This window comes from Emydura macquarii, unplaced genomic scaffold, assembly GCF_026122565.2.
Source record: "Emydura macquarii macquarii isolate MOO-44397 ecotype Brisbane River unplaced genomic scaffold, CSIRO-AGI_Emac_v2 contig_2676, whole genome shotgun sequence".
NCBI classification, from domain to species: Eukaryota; Metazoa; Chordata; order Testudines; family Chelidae; genus Emydura; species Emydura macquarii.
In genome coordinates this window covers 15,697,887-15,717,337 of record NW_027132813.1, presented here as the reverse complement: position 1 = coordinate 15,717,337, position 19,451 = coordinate 15,697,887, and the positions used below count along the sequence as shown (strand labels likewise).

Genomic DNA, 19,451 nt, shown 5'->3' with positions numbered 1-19,451 from the left:
AGCAGGCCACGTTTTGGTATCATAGAACAGGGCACTTCATTCAATTTTGGTGCGATGAGTGGTGTCGGTAATCCTCCCTCTTTACATTTCAGATCACACCATTTGCAGAAAAGCCAACAACATTCAGATGTTCGAAATGACACCATACCATTATACAAGGATCAGAGGCACTCATTCATGGAGAAACAAAACTGACTCCAAAACACAATTCAGTGCAAGAAATGAAGGGGTTAGGGGGGGAAGTCAGCTTTTATTTAGGTGCTCAGTTAACAATGGATTAAAAGAAGATGAATTCTTATCAGCCTCAGTTAAGAATCATTTAAACCAATCCTATCTGGCTGCACACTGCCTTTCATAAAATATTTTATGCCATTACCAAGAAAGGAATAAGTTTCCATTCATCAAATGGATTAAGGGAAGGGGAAAAAGTCCTTGAAAAGAGTAATGCAGAGAAACAGAAGGAAGGATTCAGTAAACTGCCAACCAACTAGAAGCATTCTGCTATCTCCCACTGTGAAGTAATAGTATCTGGGCTATAGATATGTTTGTCAAACATATCTATAGCACAGATAATTAAGTTAGTGCAGCAAACTATCTACATGCTTTGAAGTGTTCATGCAGTTGGTATACTAACCTTTCTTTCACCTGGTAGATTAAGCTCACCATCTCCTCACACATATTTGCAGGCTTGTGACCTATACTCCATTCTCATTATCACATCATTTATGGTAGCCAACCATGTTTGAACTGATACTCAAGGTTTTGTTATAAATAAAAGTGATTAAAATGGGAGCCTAAATACAGCCTTCTATCAGTGAGAAATACTTTGTAGGCCTATAACACCTTTCATTCAAGAAGCTCAAAGCACTTTACAAACATTAATTAAACTGCACAATACTCCTACAAGGTAGATATGTATTATTATCCCTATTTTACAGATCTATTTTATGATTAGTGTCCAAGAGTCTTGACTCCCTGTTCCCTGATCTAACAACTAAAACACATTCTCTCCTTGTTAGTCAAAGCAAATACTTTCAGTAGTTAAGAAAATCACTACAGACATCTCAATTGCTATGCTGAAATCATATAAAGTAATAGGGCAAATTTTTAAAATAGAAGGATCTGAAGACTATCTATGGCATTTGCAAGGCTTTGATTTGAGGACTATGCAGCTAGCTCTTCCCAAGTGAATTCTGTTTTCAGTTGTCTGAAACAGAGTTGCATCTGCTATTGTGAGAAAGACTACCTCACTCCTTGGCAAGTCTGGAGTACCCCTTACTGCTAACATATATTTTCTTCTGCTGTTAAGAATATTTATTTCTAATGAGATTTTTTAATTCCTTGATATCTTCCCTTTGGGTTTTGGTAACAACCTAAGTATTTTATGCCAAACCAGGTTGGAATGAGCAAACCTAAACCCTGCCAAATTTAGGTATGCCTCTCCCACAACGGGGCTGCACCTTTTTGGGATTAATGGGTCTGAAAAACCCTAGGGTAGACAAGGCCATAATGGATTATATGAGGATGTTTGAACCGCAAATCTCCTTGTAATGCCCATCCTGTAGGTAAATTATTCTTCAGGGATATCAGACAGACATCTTTCATGAGCACTTTAAAACATTCACTTGATAAAATTAAAGGAAAAACTTCTTGCTGCTTTTTGTTTTTGCCATACTGTACCCTTGTCTTTTTACCGGTTCCTAATTATATTTATAGTCCCTGGTGTTCTAATCTGTAGGGTAATAACTGGTCCCTCTGCAGTTAAACTAGCCCTTATTTAAGCAGGACAAAAAGATCTTGCCTGTGGTCTTTATTTGTATTCCACCAGGAGTCTTAAACCATGAAACTACCAATAAAAAATATCTGAAAAGAGTCAAACAACAGAGACTTTCCCTCTTACCTTGTTAACTTCAGCAGGTTCTAAAGCCACTTTCAAAGAGACAGAGAAAGTAAGAACTACAGGTCTCAGAAACATGCCTTGAAAATAAGACCTCTTGCTTTTGCCAGGGATTTAGCCAGTCTTAGAAACAGCATTTTACCTGCAGTGAAGTGAAACACAAAGCCTGACAGGTAACCAAGGAGCCCACACTACAGAGAGCTGCTTTTACACTACAAAGCTATGGTGAGCAAAGGAGACCAAACTTCCTCACACATGCAAACTCAAGATTTAATTTTCTGCAAGATTACCCACAATAATTACAAAGTTTCCGTAATTTATTGTTAAAAGCTTGTGACTATAGGATCCATAAGAATTGATCTTTTATTTTTTACCTCCTAAGATACTGTGTCTATGCCATATTATGTGTAATACAGTTTACCAGTTTAATGCTGGCAATATTTTCCACTAATTTCTAGAGTTACTAAACTGAACCTTAACTAAAATTAAGTGGACTATTAAAAGCTCAATGAGTAACCCAATGAACAGAGGTGCTGTATATAGGGTTTAGCAAACATGCAGCAGTAAATGTTCTGGCAGCCACCAAGGCAGAACATCTACATTAACCATACATACATTAACCATTAGTTTGACATTGTAAAAGCAATGACCAGATTTCTGCTGCTCTTGGCCAGCAATTGGTTTTTTAATGCAACTTATGTCATTCCATCTAATCTGTTCCACTGAATGTAGACTTTCAACATCTTCAGGGAAAACCAGAAATAAGACTTTCTGCAACAAAAGTCTAAACATATTTGGTTAATTGTAGCATGTGTTTCACCGACAAAAGGGGTGATTTGGAAAATCCATTCTGAAAATGAGTGTCCCATATAATGCACTACACTGATGGACTTTACAAGATTGTTTGTCCTTGAAATACCATAGTTTAGTTCCATTAAAATAACCAAAACTGAAATATTTCTTTTGACTTATGCATCAATTTTCATAGTCTTACAATACCACAATTAACCCATAAGAAAAGAGGAAATTATTGAATTAATTTCTACAGGCTAGTTTACAATACATATGCTATCACAAACTGACTGATCCATATATAACAGTTGTTTTAGAACTACATATGTAATACAACCAGAAGTCACCAGCTGGTGCTATTATAGACCATCTTACAAGTTTTGTCTAACTAAATATATGCAGTTGGAAGTTGGAAGAAATGGTGTGTTATTTGTGATGCAACTCTTTTTAGTAGCTGCTATTACAAGTAAAGTGTGTTCACTACCTGAGAATCTCTCTAGCTGGAATCTTGTAAAACTGCAAGTTCTTGGGTGCAAAGATTATCTCTTACTATTTGTTTGTATAACTTCTAAGCCATTTGGCACTACCCCAGTACAAATAATAAATAATAATGGAATCATTTCTTAGGTTCAGGGCTGTCTCTCGCAAGATTATACCCATGGCAGTAAACAATAACATCTTATGTTATAAAAAATTCTGGACGTGTAAATCCAATCTAAGGAAAAAATGTCAAGGCAGTTCAGCTACTCAAGATGAAAAGCAGGAAACCTTCATGAGGAGTGGGAAAAATTCATTTTTGAGGACCTGAAATCCAGAGATGGGGGGAGGGGGGGAGGCTGTTATCTGTTAATCTGGACTGGAGAGAAAAGTAGATACATTTATACATTTTGGGTAAAAATATCAGTTGAAGAGAAAGAAAGAACTGAAGCCATATTACAATAGATTTGATAAATATGACACTCCATAAGCTATAAAATGTATTATAAAGTAGAAGGTCCAAGTGAACCCATAGAGCAGTAAAGCTATTAGCTGAAAACTGTTTACTGTTAAGGAGGCATCAGTTTGGGACTGGATAGTATCTGGGACTATTTGACCAAAAATACATGGAAGGCTGATAACGCAAGGAAATGAGCTGGATTTAAATAAAATAGTAGATATTGCTAGAATACATGAAATAGCTCAAGTACAGCTAAAAATTAGTGATGACACAGGATCACCTACTCAGCTACTAATGAGCCATTGTTTCATCTCTTGTCTTCACAAAACACCATTACAAGCCAAGTCATCATCCTGCTACAGACCTGGAAAAGCTTAAGACCAAAGATCTTCAAAAATAACTAGTGATTTGAGTCCGCAGTTTAAGACCTCTTAAAGGGGGCTGATTCTCAAAAAGTCCTGAGCACCCATCCTCAGAAAAATCAGGCCCCTTTAAAGGGGCCTCAAGTTAGGCTCCTGATAACAAAGGTGCCCAAAATCACGAGTCACTTCTGAAATTCTTAGCATAAGACTAAACAGATTCAGCAGCCCAGTTTCAACTACAAAACACTAAAGTTTTACCCGGAAAAAGAAACTGTGTGCATGCAGAATCCTGATGGTCAGTGAAAGCCTGGCACTGTTAAAGCTAAATTACACACACAATCCCATCTGGCACAGACAAAGAATGGAAGAATATTTCAGCATAATCAAACACGTGCTCAAATCACAGGAAGTTAATCTGAATCAATTGGATTAAAATTATCACTCTGTTTCTCGACCACAAGACAATTTTGTTGTTCTGGAGAACATAACAACACCTTTGATGACCCCTGAAAAGAAGTAAATTTGAAAAGGAAAAAGAAAAAGACAATGAAAATCATTATTGGCCCAATTCATTGCCCACTGAAGTCAATAGGAGCCTTCCACTGATTTCAGCTGGATACTGCTGCTGTGTTATCCATACCACTTGTGTTGTAAAACCACATTAGTAATCAACTCTATAAATACTGTATTGCTTTAAATACTGTTAATATTCAAAAAATGTATAGGAATCTAAATAGCAACGTTCTTAAATATTTGATAACCAGATATTTGGTGATGGCTCCTCAGTGGGCCACATGAAATGAATTTGTGGCTTCAGCCCAGTCCCTCGTAGTCAGGCACCCACTTAACAAAAGACACAAACACCTTTTTTACGCTTGTTGGCAGCATCAACAGAACAGGCCAAGTATTGAGTGAGCTTGGATACTGAGTCACCCTCTCATCCCTACAGGTGGTACCTCCAACCCAGTTTTGACTCATTTGAAGGAGGCTTCCACTAATATGATCGAGAATTTAGTTACCAGGACTGTCTGTCTGGTATTTTCACAAGAAAAAAAAAAAACCAAAAAAACCTCAAAACAAACATTTCTCTTAAGTGCCAATCTTGTAGGTATCCAAGACACTGAAAAAGTAGAAAAAGTTTAGTTAAAACCAGTTGGAGTTCCAATCCCAACAGATGTGTTTCTTTTTCTTATTGCTGATCAGCTTTAGGTATGTTTACAAGAGGCAATGCTGCCATCAACTATATTATTAATTATTAATACTTAATGGTAATCATTGATTACTTTCACTGTGTCTTAAAATGTTCTCTATCTTGTGTTATACAATTTGAAAAAAAAAACTTGTGTGCCCTGACTCTTCACTAAGTGTTATGTGTCTGTGTCTCAGTTTCAAGTATGCAGAGGTTTTCTGGTAAATAGACTTCTCTTTCTGTGTAGGTTCTTAAATGGTGCCCATCACTATAGCATCTGAATCCTAGACCAGTGACAGGAAAACTCACTTTCCAATTCTGCCAGTTGGAAAAAGTGCTCTGTCATCCCATTATCTAACTTCTTAAAGTTTTAGGTCGTAAATCCAATATCTTACTCAAAATACATCAGACAGAGAAAAACTGGTGTGTCAGTAAAGATGCCCAGTTGAAACAAAGGAAATCTACTACTCACCCCATGTTGACAGGGTCCCCGAAGCCATATTGCATGTGTCTGATCCTGAATTTTTTGTTCTCTTCTAGGCTGAGACCTCTGATACATTCAAAAGATCCCTGCTTCTGCCATCCCAATAATATGAATATTTTTCCTGTTTTTTATTCAATAATTAACACACTTTGCGGGGCCAGTACCGTTTTATAATTTATTTGGAAATTGGTCTGATTTTTCTCCTAACATTTTAATTTAATTCTGGATCTCCATCAGACTATGTATGAAAAGTTTTATGGTATCTTCAATGTTAAGTCAAGTCATTCTTTTTGAGGGGATACGTTAGGGTCTGATTTGCACATTTTTAAGATCCTATTCTGTCCCAGAAATCATATTTTTCCCTCTTTTCTGTGCACTACTGAAATCTTCTTAACACTTACACTACTCAAACAATGACAAAGGTCTTTGTTTTATTTGACAGACATTTCTGACATAGTTCCAGAGGGGTAGCCGTGTTAGTCTGTATATAGCAAAAACAACGAGAGTCCTGTAGCACTTTAAAGTCTAACAAATTTAATTTTTGTAGGCATAAGCTTTCATGGGCTGCAACCCACTTCGTCAGATGCAAGAAATAGAAATCAAATGGCAGGTGTGTGTATGTGTATATATATATATATATACATATATTCCCCATTGTTGTTCCTTAAACTTGGATGTAAATATATACCTACCATTTGATTTCTATTTCTTGCATCTGACGAAGTGGGTTGCAGCCCACGAAAGCTTATGCCTACAAAAATTAAATTTGTTAGACTTTAAAGTGCTACAGGACTCTCGTCGTTATTTCTGACATAACTGTCTAATCAGAGAGCTCTCCTTTTACTTGCTTTTCAAATGCACTTCTTTTCAATAGAAGTCAGACTAACAGTGCCAATATGTAGTGAATGGCCTGTAATTGTTACATGTGGGCTAAATCCTACTATCCTTACTCACACAAGGAATCCCACTGATGTCTTTGGAACTACTCACAAGAGTAAATCAAACAGTATCTGTCCCTTTATCTAGCTATATACTTTTTAATTGGAACCCTGTATGCCTGACATATGCTGATCAATTCTAATAGGGTGAAGATAAATAATACACAACACTTCCTGACTGAAATCTCTATATATTATCATTACTGATATGACATAGCTGTGTGTGGCACTTTATAGTCATAGAAATAAGTCAAGTTCCCTGCCCAAGGAACTTACAGTTCAATTGATCTGGATAACATTATGATATAATGAGTAAATACAAGAAACCACAGGGAGTTGATAGAGGGGTGACAAAAACAAAAGGAGAGGGTTAAAGTTTGTAGGAGAGGTTTTTTAGGATGTGGGAGTTGTGGACTTAGATTTACAATCATTGGAATTGTTATATTACAAACTTCTTGGGTATTTTTGTTTGTAATTATTACTAATTATGATGTTCTGTTTTACAAATTCTACTTGGCTAGCACAGGAGTGGCAAAGGGGAAGCACCCAAGAATAGATGAATGGAGGAATAATAGCTGAATGTAGTAGGCTTTGAGGAGGGCTTGATTGGAAGGGGGAAAGTGGTAATACAGACATACATATGTATACGTATACGCACATGGAAAGTGATTTGGTTATGGTTAGAATTCGTGAGTGATGAGCCATATGACAGTCAGGAGTCAGAAAGATATGGTGGGATGGAAAATCTTGAGATACGACACACTGCTCACAGGATCTGCATGTGCCTATCATCATGCTGTATTATACTAGCTGACATGAGGGTTTATCGGTTCTCCAAAAGACAGAGGCTATAAATTAAGACCAGGGATTGGGGAATGGCAAATGAGAAATGAAAGTCATAACACTTAAAACCTACGTGACAGATATAACCTATTATCCTTCTTGTCAAAATGCTAAAACTTCTATTTCTCAATTTAATTTCAGCATTGGTTGACTGTTTCTTTAAATTACAAAGATCTTTTGTATAATAAAATTTACCCACCAAGGGCCTGATCCTACAACTACTTCTGCATATACTTAATTGTAAGCATGAGTGGTCACACTGATTTTTAGTTTATGGGACTACTCACATGAGTTAACCATGTGCACAGGTGTTTTCACTATCATAGCCTAAGTCATAATAGGTCATTAAACTGAAACATTTCCTGAGGATGTTTTTTTTCCTTCAGTGGATCTAGTGCAACAGTGAAGCTGGTGGAGATATACAGTTTAAATTGAACCTGAAAAATTGAAATACTTTCCCTTTAATACTGAATACAAGTGGATACAGTATCACATGACCTTTACCGTAATTTCTATTAAAATCATTTCATGTCTGGTTGATTTTGCTATCCTGGCTCATTTGTATTGTTTACAACAAGTCATTGCACTCGGCAGTTAGTGGTGGCTGAATCCATGGTTACCAGTTTTTACATTCACTAGTTAAATGGAATGCAGCTCTTCTGTGGGTTTCATGGAGAAAGCTCTTAAGACACCACAATCCAGCTATCAATCAGACTAACCTGGGAGAAATTAATCTTATAAACATAAGTATTGTTGCATATTAAAAATTTATAGAAAGGGAGCTCAAGGCTTTTATTAGTTGTACTTGCAAGAGTGGACGTGTTGAGATCTGACTTAGTGCATGGGAGACTTAGGTTCTATGGTCTACATCTGACATTCATCCATGTTGTGCCGTTTCAAGCTTTCAAGGCTAATAAAACTATCCTTTTTTAAGCTTTTAAATCTTGAGCACTTATTTCACCAGGAATGTGCCTGGAATATAAATAGTGCTTAAATAGAGGTCTAACCACACTGCAGTCCCAGCAAAGTAACTTAGACAGACACATACAAGATAGTAAAACACAAAATAGACAGCACTGAGTAGAATTCAATTAAGACAAAACAACAGTGGAATGTCCTTTACTAGTAAATTAAGCCTGCAAACTAATATGTTTCATTGCTCTTAAGGACTACATGAACTAATTCTACTTGCTCTGTTATTTATTGTTCATTGTGGGGTGAGGTTTCCAAAAACAAAAACAAACAACTTATTTACAAGATGGATACCCCACACATTTATAATGCCTAATAGTATAAGAAAAGTTCTCTACTGTTTGCTGGATACAATAATTGTCCCACAAGATACAGAAGAGCAACAAACAGTTAAATCAAACATAATACTAGCTCATCTACTGCAAAGTCACTGTATCAGAAGCCCGAATTGATTTGTTTCCTCAGAACGAATTGAAAATGAATGTAACATAACGTCTGGAAAAAAAAATCCCTACTGCACTGCTAATCGGATATTGTATAATGGTTGATTGCAGCTTTGCACTGTGCTATTGTTGCCTAAATTATACATACTTACAGGTTCTGGGTTCTTCCAAGAGTTTGGTGCAGTTTCAAGGACAAATGTCTTAAGGAAGTCTTTCTACTGTGCAGCAATGATCCTAGCTCTGATCTGATTACATGAGCAAAGTGCTAAATCTGACAATAGAAAGGAAACTTCCTGTGTAAAGAAGAAATCTTGGAAAGTCTCAGGCTTAAAGAGGCTGCTTAAATGTGCTGGTTGATTTGCTCCCTAGTTGTGTATACACAGTAGCAGCTGATCTCTGTTTGCAGCCCTGCAGAAAGAAACCTTTACTGAAAACCAATGGCATCACATTTCACTGAAGCTAGTGCCAGGCTCTGGAGAGCAAAGCAACCTTGGACAACTTCACACAATTAAAATAAGTGGGCTTGCTGCATGTCCAGGAGGACTTTTAAAATTGTGTATTTACTGTGATACTTTTATTAACAATGAGCTGAAACCCTGCACTTCTTAATCAGTGCTGACACAAGCAAAACTCCCATTCACTTCAAAGGGGGTTAGTCAAAACTAAGTAAAGAGTGTAGAATTTGTCCAAGTTCGTTTTGCTTTGTCTTGATTGTAGTCTTTGCAGATGATAAGATGTTAGTTGTGCCCTAAGGCACTTTGTGTGTTGGAACTGTTATAGCAGGTACAGTATACATCCTGTGTTTGTCCTAAATTCATTCTGACCCCCATCTTACATCAGTCACACTCTTTTCTTAGCTTTCTTTCAGATACAGAGCAAAAGATTTGTTGGGTTTTTTCTTCCCCCACTAGTGACCTATGTAACACTTTCTGGCATATTCCTACTAGAATAAAATCCTCTAATTCCAACAACTCCAACCTTTGTAACTATTCAGAATCCTGTTTCAGAGCCAAATTGCAGAGCTGACCACTATATTGAGAGCAGATTTAACCAAAACTTCAGATCCAAAACACTCCACATAACTTTGGGAAGGAGAAAGTTCAGAATCTTGATGTGGGTCTGAATTTCTTACTTATGTCCAAGTAAACAAATAAAACCAGAAAAACAACATTTGGAAACATTCCACAGGAGCTATATGGACTCCTCTGTTAAGGAGCTGCAACTCAAATTGATCAACACACTTTGTGGGTAATTATTTTTTATATCATTAATCATGTGCGTTTTTTACTGTAACATTTAGCCCTTGATAATGTTCCGAATAGTAACTGGAACATGCATACATTGCAATCAGAATATCACAGAAGAGCATGCAAGGTACTTTTTTAAAAAGGGGTCAGTTTTCTATTTCCTGGGTCACAAACAAGAAAAATCAAAAGAAAATGTAATATGGTCAATTTTTAAACACACAGTTATGGAGCCCAGTTAACAATAGTTATTGTGTATTTTGTTCTAGACATTTGCAAGATAGTATATGATCACTTAGATTATTCAGCACCCTTTTCCCCTTTAGGCACGACTGTAGTAGCTAGTAGTATATTGTGTTATTTCTCTAATATTTTGAACTTTGTTCCAACGGGCAGAAACCAAACCTGACAGTACAGCAAAAGGCCATGTTCAAGAATTCAAACAGCAAAATAATTGAGATTATATGTATATCTGATAGATGTACAAGAGAGTGCACATTGTACACACCTGCATGTCAAATGGGGGTTTGTGGTTATGTGGGTATATTACTGGCCTGATTTTCAGAGGTACACAGACCCTTTGGAAAAACTCAGACTGTATTCACCTTAGATTTTTTTATTCAAATTTGATTGGTTAAGAAAGTGGTCACGTCTCAAAGAACACTGGTAACAAACATAGTCTGTATCAAGAGACTATCACTAATATCCAATTTATATAGCCTCAACAACAACAACAACAACAAGTGCTCAGATAATGGGTGCCTTCCCAGAGTTTCCTGCAGGAGGAAAGAAGCTTGTCAGCTCCTTGAGCGTTTCTATTGGGGAAATGAGTTAATGTCTCCTGCTGGAGGGAGAAATCTCTTTTGCACTGAAGTAAAAGAGTCAGTGTGATGCTACAAACGGAAAACTCAGGAGTCAGGAGACCTGGCTCTGCTGGGTGGCATGCTTTGTGACCTTAAACAAATCACTTTACCTCCCTGATCCTGCATCACTAAAGTCAAAAGGAGTTTTACCATTGACTTCAGTGGGAGTAGAGCCTCTATACCTCAGTTTCTCCATCTGTGAAATGGGGATAATGTTTGGAAGCAAGACAATGGACTGAAACTCAGATGCCCTGGTTCAACTACTGGTTCTGCCAATGTCTTCCCCTGTGACTTGGGCAAATCACCATCTCTCTGCTTCAGCTCCCAGCATTCTCCTTCGATGCTATATCTCCTTCTCCCTCCCTTTCTCTATCCTATGTATTTTGACTGATCTCTTCACGGCAGGATTCATCTCTAATTTATGCATATGGACAGTGCCCAGTGCAATGGGGCCCTCTTGTCAGTTGGGACCTATGGGCACTAATTTAATAAATACATACATATATAAAAGTATTTATGAGGATAAGGATTTCAGTGAATCAAGATAACTGCCCAAAATCCTGCATGTGCAGAAGTCCTTATCCACAAAGACTGACCTTCCAGAGTCCAGTACTCTGGATTTATGCAGCTGTCCTACTCTAAAATTGGTGGGTGTGACCAAATCCACCCCACAAACCTGGGGAATGTCACAGAGTTGCAGAACATCTAATCAGGATTAGCATCTACTCTTTATGCCTCCTCTGTTAGGTTTCCCAGCCACTGCATCTGTGTAAATGCAGATCCAGAGATTCCCCTCCCTCAGCCTTCCCCCTATGACAGCACATACTGAGCCAGTATGGAACCAATGACCCAGCACACAGGGACTGCAAAAGCCCATCTTCCCCCAGACTTCTCAAGTGTATCACATTGCATGGTACATTCTGCATCACAGCTGTCTCCCTCCCTGTCCCACTGTACCTCATTCTCAGGAAGTGCCCCTGTGAGGCAGGGAATGAGATGGAGGAAGGAAGAGACCCTTTCTCCAGCAGCTCTGGGATCTCTTGCCCTCTCTGCCCCCCTCCCCTCCTGCAAGGAGCAGAGAGATGTGAAGCTTTCAGGGAGGACAGTAAGAGCCAACATATATTTGGAGGATAAGAGCTGGGTGAGGAGCAAACAGAGTGGCTCATTACATTATTCATAGAAGAGGAGGGGGAGCAGGGAGTGGACCAGGCCCTGAGCTGCCTGAGTTCTTCACAGGTTGGGGAGGCTGCACTCAGAAATGAGAATGCCAATAAACCACCCCATCAAGATCTTTGATTGTTTCAAAAAATATCTCATTATTTGTAAACTAATCTCATGATTTTAGGGGCCATACTCATGATTTTTTAATTGCTGGGTTGATAATATTGTTTAAACACATAACTTTACTCACAAGAGCAGTAGTCCCTTTGAATACAATGTGAGCACTCAAAGTAGTAAGAACTACAGTCAATAGTAAGTGTTCACATGACCAGGCACCAAGAAACCAATCATACTTTTTATTCAGGCAATAAGTGATTCGCCCCAATAAGGGCTGTGGAATCAGATTCATGTAGGTTTTTCTGTCATTGGTCTAGGTATTTATATTGCCCCCGTCACCATATAATCTCAGCATCTATATCTTTGCCTTCCTCTTCTTCCTTCTGCTTCACTTTCTGTATATTCTTCCATGCATGAAATACCTTCCTAATTTGTGTTCAGCCAAGTCACCATGTGCTTCTCCTAAAAACTCACTTCTGCCTTTTCACCTACAAACATTTAATCAAAATTAATAGAACCATCAAGATATGCACATGCCTAAACTGAGTAAATGTGTAATTTGTTATAATCCTTTCCTACATCATTTTCCAGTGCCTCGTCATCTCCATTTTGTTTATTACCCTCACTTTTTGTGTCGTGCGTAAAATTTAGATTGTACAATTTTTTTATTCAGGATCTTTTTCTTGTTCTGTAACGCGCCAGCACACTTCTGAGCCATGTATAAATAATAAAATAATAGCATTAATAAAAATATAGATATAATACTACTTATAACACAGATACAACTATCATCATGAGGCATCACTGTAACTGTGACATTTTGGATAAATAATTCTAGGCATCTAAATCTAATTTAAATTCTTTCCCGGCTTTCACCACGGCTTCAAAACCAGATGAACTTAAGCCAAGGTGTATAACTTTATGCTACACTGGTAATCCACACTAACTATGAAATAAATTTTCAGTGATTAAGTTGAATTCTTCGTACAAAATGCCAGCTTCAGCTTTTCACCCATACAAAACAACTTGGAAAATGTATACTGCATGTGTTTATTATAGCTACAGTCACTATGAACATCTATAACTCTGCAACAATTTCTTTGATTTATGTTCAAAAACATACAGGGCATGAAATGACGCCTGCAATCTTACATTTTTCTCAAGAACATTGTGGGGAGCAGATATCTATTCAAAAACATCATGTTAGATTCCCTGTTATGTCTGCTTTTTAAAATAAATGTATGATAATCAATTACACATGCTTCAAAGCAACTGCTACTAGATTCCCCATCAGAAGAAGAAGCTGTTTGAAAAAAGCTCCATTTTCCTTTCCCTTAATATTTGGGTTTTAATGAGGGACTGTGCCCACATATTAAAAAAGGAAAAATGCTTTTGTAAAATAAGTGCCAATCTTAAAACGCACAAACAAGCTAGTCTTACCACTGGTTCACAGAACAGGGGCATCTTCATTGGCCAACATGCTAATAAAAGTGTACATGCTGTGAAACTCTGGGCCTGATTCTCCTCTCACTCAGACCTTCGCCAACCAGAAGTAACTCCACTGATGCCAAAGGAGCGATACTGGTGTTAAATAAAAGGAGAGCTAGGCCTGATACATTTAATTAAGCCTTGAAAAATGTTTGCATAAGAAACTTACCTAGTTTTGGTTTCCATTAGATACTCTAAAGTCTGAGTATGTTTGTGGAAACATTTGTTAAGGGCCAGATCTTTTTCCATTGAAATCAATGAGAGTTTCACCATTAACTTCAGTGGGAGTAGGACTGATTCCTAATGATCATGAATGGTCATTGAGTTTTAGTAAATATGGGCCTACATGTGAGTGAATCTGGATAAGGGTTCTAGTAAGGCTGGCTCTGCTTCAAGCAAACATGGTCCAATTTATCATTGCAACCATCCAACATTCCCATTTTCAACATGCACATTGGAGTAAACTCAGCAGCTGTAACATGGTTTGGCTTTGAGATGTTGGATTTGTCTGAACCCCATACACAAGGGATGCAAACCCACATGGGTCGAAACCAAGGACAATATTCGCATGATCTCCCATTTGGTGGAGCACCATTTTTCACACAGCTCTAATTATGAAGTCTTCAAGGAGGGATGGAGTTAACTGCATGTGTATGCCCATTGCCCATGCAACTACACCTAGAGAGCATCAACAGTTGCTATTTTCACAGGGGGAAATAACCAGGTATTAATTGCATAGGAATAATCAAGAGGAATCTAGGTCAAAAATCAGAGGAAAACTGCCCTTTCCATTTGATGAAATTTGCATGCAAACACAATGCCAGTGTAAAAACGAAGAACTTACTCTTATGGTTATAATATCTCCTCAGGCTTCTACATAAGGATGGAAACATAAAACTGCTTTGTTTGAGTAAAATGCACTGTTCCCTTAGTTTGACTTTTGAAAGGTATTTAAAATCAATATAAAACTGCAATATCAGAAAATTTTCTAATCATTATTTCAAACAGGAAGACTTGAAAGAGTCTCTTGTTCGTGGGGAAATCTTCAGTTAGTTTTTCTAGTACCAGTGGTTCAATCGAAAGATTCACCAACTGCCCTCTGGAGAAAACTGAAGATCTGCATTTAAATGGAGATATAGTATTTCCAAATGCACAGTACCTGGAAGGCAGATACTGTCAAGGTTTCTTTGTGAATGGATCTCAAATTGTATTAGGTACATTTCAGTGCAGTAATTATCCCCATCTCATAGGACTAGGACTATTTCCATATCATTTTTTCTATGAGCATATTTTGTAATATTTGTCCTGATAAGTTAAAATTTAGTCCTGATCCAAAACAAAGCCTTCATATATTAACAAGAAACAATTACTACCTTATATATAATTTTCTTATATGCACAGTGAAGACCATACTAGATTGTCTGGTTAGAAATGTTAAATAATTGAAAAGTATGATGACTTAATAGAGTAGTAAGCTTGGTTTACAATGCAGCCAATTTAGAGCCATAAAAACACTGTGTAAAAATTTTATCTTGTGGTTGACCATTACATATCCTATTTATTATTCAAAAGTATTTCAACAGCGTTTTTCTTCATTAATGTGGCTGCTGGCATTTAACACCAAGTCTCTACATTTGTATAATTTTCCAAATACAATTTTAAAACAAGCTATCTAAAATCCAGTAAATCACAGCATAAATGCTATCTTTTCATATTTTACTTTAAACTTACTTGGTGGGCTGTAATATACAGTCAAAACCTATGAGACTTTGTAATCTAATAAATCAAAATCTTTATGTGTGTGTGTTATAGACAACATTTAAAAAGCCAGCATAACTACTTCTGGTATACTAGGGCAAAGATGTGTCTTCCTGTTAGTATAAAACACCATAACCTTCCAGAAAAGTTTAGCATGATTATGCTGTTAAGGCATATATAAGGTGTATAGTGAAAAAAAGACACTCACGATCAATTTCAGACACACAAACATTAGTCTAGGCAGCCTCTTGCTGAAATTCTGGTTGCCACTGAAATGTCCCTGTAAACAAGGTTACAGAGAACAGACCAAGATATCTTTCTCAGCAACACCTTCACCAGGAACGCTTCAGCTGTCTACTTAGTTTGTTATACCTTATCTTGCAGCACTGACATTCTAATGCTGATTCAAATTGAGGATTCAAAATGAAAGATGAAATATCTTTAAGATCACTTCATATTGTAATACTGTTGCAGTAATAAGTGGTGCTAGGTTCGAGATATGGATATAGTACTCTAGTACTGACTGACCTTTTAATTTCTGAAAAATAGTGCAGAATAAATGTAGTATTGCACACAGTTAAGGTAATTGATTTATTTGTTGTATTTTGATACTGAACACATCAAATGCCATGTTTACCTCCTTCTGCCTCTTGAACATGTTAAACTGTGAAGTCCCCTTAAGGGAGACCTGTCAGATTCCAGTTTATACATTTGAAAATTCACTTGTTACACCGATACTTTAAAATACAGGGAACAGAAATGTAACCATATAAATTATTTCTTGATTCCAAGCCCTTGGATGTTTTCAGTGGACGTGCAATACAGTGCTGAATGTCCATACGTACAATCTAACTTGGGTTATGCTGTGAGTATTAGCATTTTAAAAGTCAATCTTGTTAAAGTGAGTATGACATATTTTAGACTGGAATTTGAGAAGCAGTGTATCAAATAAGCTTTACACTTCTTCACATTTAAAATGGGCAGAGAGTGGCAAGGAAAATAGAAGGTTCCAAAATCTTGTTTTCCCACTAACTTCCTGCTACAGCTCATGCACTTCCCTTATACAACCAAGATGCTATGTTCATATCTCTTCACTGTCTTTTATTTGAAGGGCATTAACATTTCCTTCTCTCACACAGACTGTGGTACGTCTCAATTTTTATGTTTTGTTAAAGTCCCCTTAGCTACATCAAAATGACACAGATGGGGTTAAAAATCACAATAAAAGGGATCAAGGCCCTCAATTCTATCTCCTTCACCCCCATCCTCTTCCTTTCCTATCATTTCTTTTTAAAGTCTACTCATTTTTATTTGCCACCTTCATTATTCTGGTCATTTCCTAAATGCATTCCTCCTACGTGATGTTTGGTAGCCTGCAAAATGTTTTAACTACAGTAAACCAAGTAGTCAGAGAACTGCCCCTGCAGCACTTCAAACTATGTCCTCAGACCACTTGATCTTTTATAGCATTAATGTTCAGTTTAAAAAAACAAACAACAACTGTCAGGCAGGTCACATTTAGAGGGGAACATGAGATCACTTCTCTAAAACCCCTCCAGATTGGAGCTGGGGTATCAAGATGAGAACTACATCCCACTCTCCACACTTTCCTATTGCCCCCTAATTTTGTTTGCAAATTACTTGCTTTCTTTGTGTGTATAGATGTCACCATGTGTCAGCTTGCATGTCCACTGATTCTGGTACTACAACACAAACAGAGCAAACGTGCTTTCCTAGCCAAGCAGCCCCATGTGGCAAATTCACAACATCACTGAAGCAACCAGACCACAGACAGAAATAAATAAATAAATAAATGCATACATACATAATAAGTAATAACAACAATAATTCCCCCGACACAATGAAATGCAGGGTTTCCACCAGGCCTGTTGGCTCTTGTGAACCGCTCATGGAAATGTTTAAAGAAGAAGGGGAGGGAGAAGGGGGAGAAGGAAGCTTCTCTCTCTGGGCACGTCGTTCTCACTTTAGGAGCCTCACATAGCTCAATCTAGGGGGAACCACTGCAACGTTTGGGCCGATGAGGGCTGCTCTTGATAACCCGGGGGAAGCAGCAGCGAGCTGGGAAGCGCCGGGGATCGCGGAACTTCTGAGCTCCCCGGGAGGGGAGCTAAGGAAGGCAGGAAGACACACACGGAGCAGCGGCCACCACGCAGAGTCAAGTCCTCCTACCCCTTTTGCAAAAGCTACCCCAAGGACCCTCTCCACTAGCCCTGTCCTCGTTAAGCCTTGTCACTTTCACAGCACTCTTGATCCTTTGCAAAGAAGGGAAGGGGGAAAGGGGGGGGGGGGAAGCAGGACAAAACCTGCTGGATTTGGATCTGTCAGCAGGAAAAAAAAAAAACCTTTTCTTAAAAATGCCAAAGAGCTGACGATCGACCATCCCTGGGGCCTGGGTTTTGTTGTGGTGTGATTCTTCTTTTATTTTTTTAAGGGACTGACTCTAAGCAAGTGAAATAGACAAGGTCTGAAGGTGGGGGGGGGGGAATAGAGCTTCTATCAGCTGCTCGTCTCGAATCAAAAACATGCGCCAGATGCAATGTCAGTCTGCAGACGTGCATGAGGATAAGGTTCGGACTCGGTTTACCTGGTCAGTCAGAACCGCTGGCAGGTTAATCAGGTGAGTCGTCGGGGATTTTAAAGAAGCCGAAGCCGGTTTCTTTGCTAGGAAAGTCTACAACACCATGCAGGGACATTGCAAAATCTTTACACACGCCTCCTTTAACTGGGCTCCCGCGACCTCAGCCGGCGAGGGGGGGATGCTTGGCCAAGGCAGGCCGAGGCCATCTCCCCATGCCCTTGCCAGGGGTTCAGCCGGCTGCCCCGCGGCCCCGGGACCATCCGAGCGGCGGCGCTGCACCGGGCTAGGCGGGTTGGGAGGGGGATAAAGGGAGCGGCGGGTCCTCGGAGGACGCGGGGGCCTCCCTGTTTCCTTGGTAGAGTCGATCGGCACTCAGTCTGACCCAGGACGTCACTCTGCCTGTCTGTTTTCTCAATGATAACTTGGCAGGAGAAGGGGGAAGGTGCCAGGTTTTCCCTGGGCTCATTACCTGGTACGTGCACGTTTCTTTGCATGCATTTGGGGGGAAAAAAAGACACTTTCTATATAATAGATAATCGCAGGGCCGTGATCATGAACGGACGGCTCTGCATTGATGGAGTCGCTGTGTGTGTTTGTCGCTGCTGCTAAAGGAATCAAGCATGCGTTCATCTTTTTGTCTTTCATTTTACCTTCAGGGTGACATTCAGTGCCAAGTGCTCCTTCCTGGTCATCGCCAAATCCCACCTGGAAAAAACAAAAGGGGGGGAGGGGGTGCCAACCCTCAGCCGGCCCGGATGCTAGGTAGTAAATTCCCTCCCACAACAAACGGGACACTTCTCCCACTCACACACACATCAAAACAACAAGCCATTTTCTAAGCCATTGGGGGCCGCAGGGAAAGAGCAACAGAAATGCTAGATGAATCTAGAGAGTCCAATAATGTTCTTGCTTTGCACTGGCTGAATTGCCTCTAACAGGCAGGCAGTGTATAGGCCTTCCACAAGGGTTATTTCTTATCTCAGAGATTTGCTTTAAAGCCCCTTAGGAGGAAGGGGGGAAGCCCCAGCTGAGTGTATCCATATGGTATAGTATTACATTTAGGGATTGCCTAGTGTTCATTTTAAAGTGAACACAGCGGAGCAGAAAGGTAGGTATAACCAATACTTTTAAAATTCACCAGCACAATGGAGTTTCTTAAAAAAAAAAAAAAAAAAAAAAAAAAAAGCCTTGAACATTTATTATTTAAGATTATCCATCTCTACATCAGCTGCAAAGCTTCCAGAATATTTATTTCTGAAAATGTTATGAAATGTTTTCTATATAAATATAGATAGGGCTTAATCCTGCAACTACCATTAAAGTCAGTTTGCTTACATGGCACATACGTACTTAAAAAAAAATCT

The 19,451-nt window shown here is 38.6% G+C and overlaps 1 protein-coding gene across 6 annotated transcripts in view; it reads right to left on the bottom strand.

Moving 5' to 3' along the window:
* Positions 1–19,451, bottom strand: part of ESRRG (estrogen related receptor gamma) — a 467,657-nt gene that overhangs the window by 425,492 nt on the left and 22,714 nt on the right. The window contains exon 1 of one of the 6 annotated variants that reach the window (XM_067564959.1): positions 9,010–19,221. The exons of 4 other annotated variants lie outside the window; for them this stretch is intronic. The gene's annotated coding sequence lies outside the window, so the exon portion shown is untranslated. Of the gene's footprint in view, positions 1–1,900; positions 6,167–9,009; positions 19,222–19,451 lie in introns of those variants that run through there. One more of the 6 variants, XM_067564958.1, reaches the window with a different exon arrangement.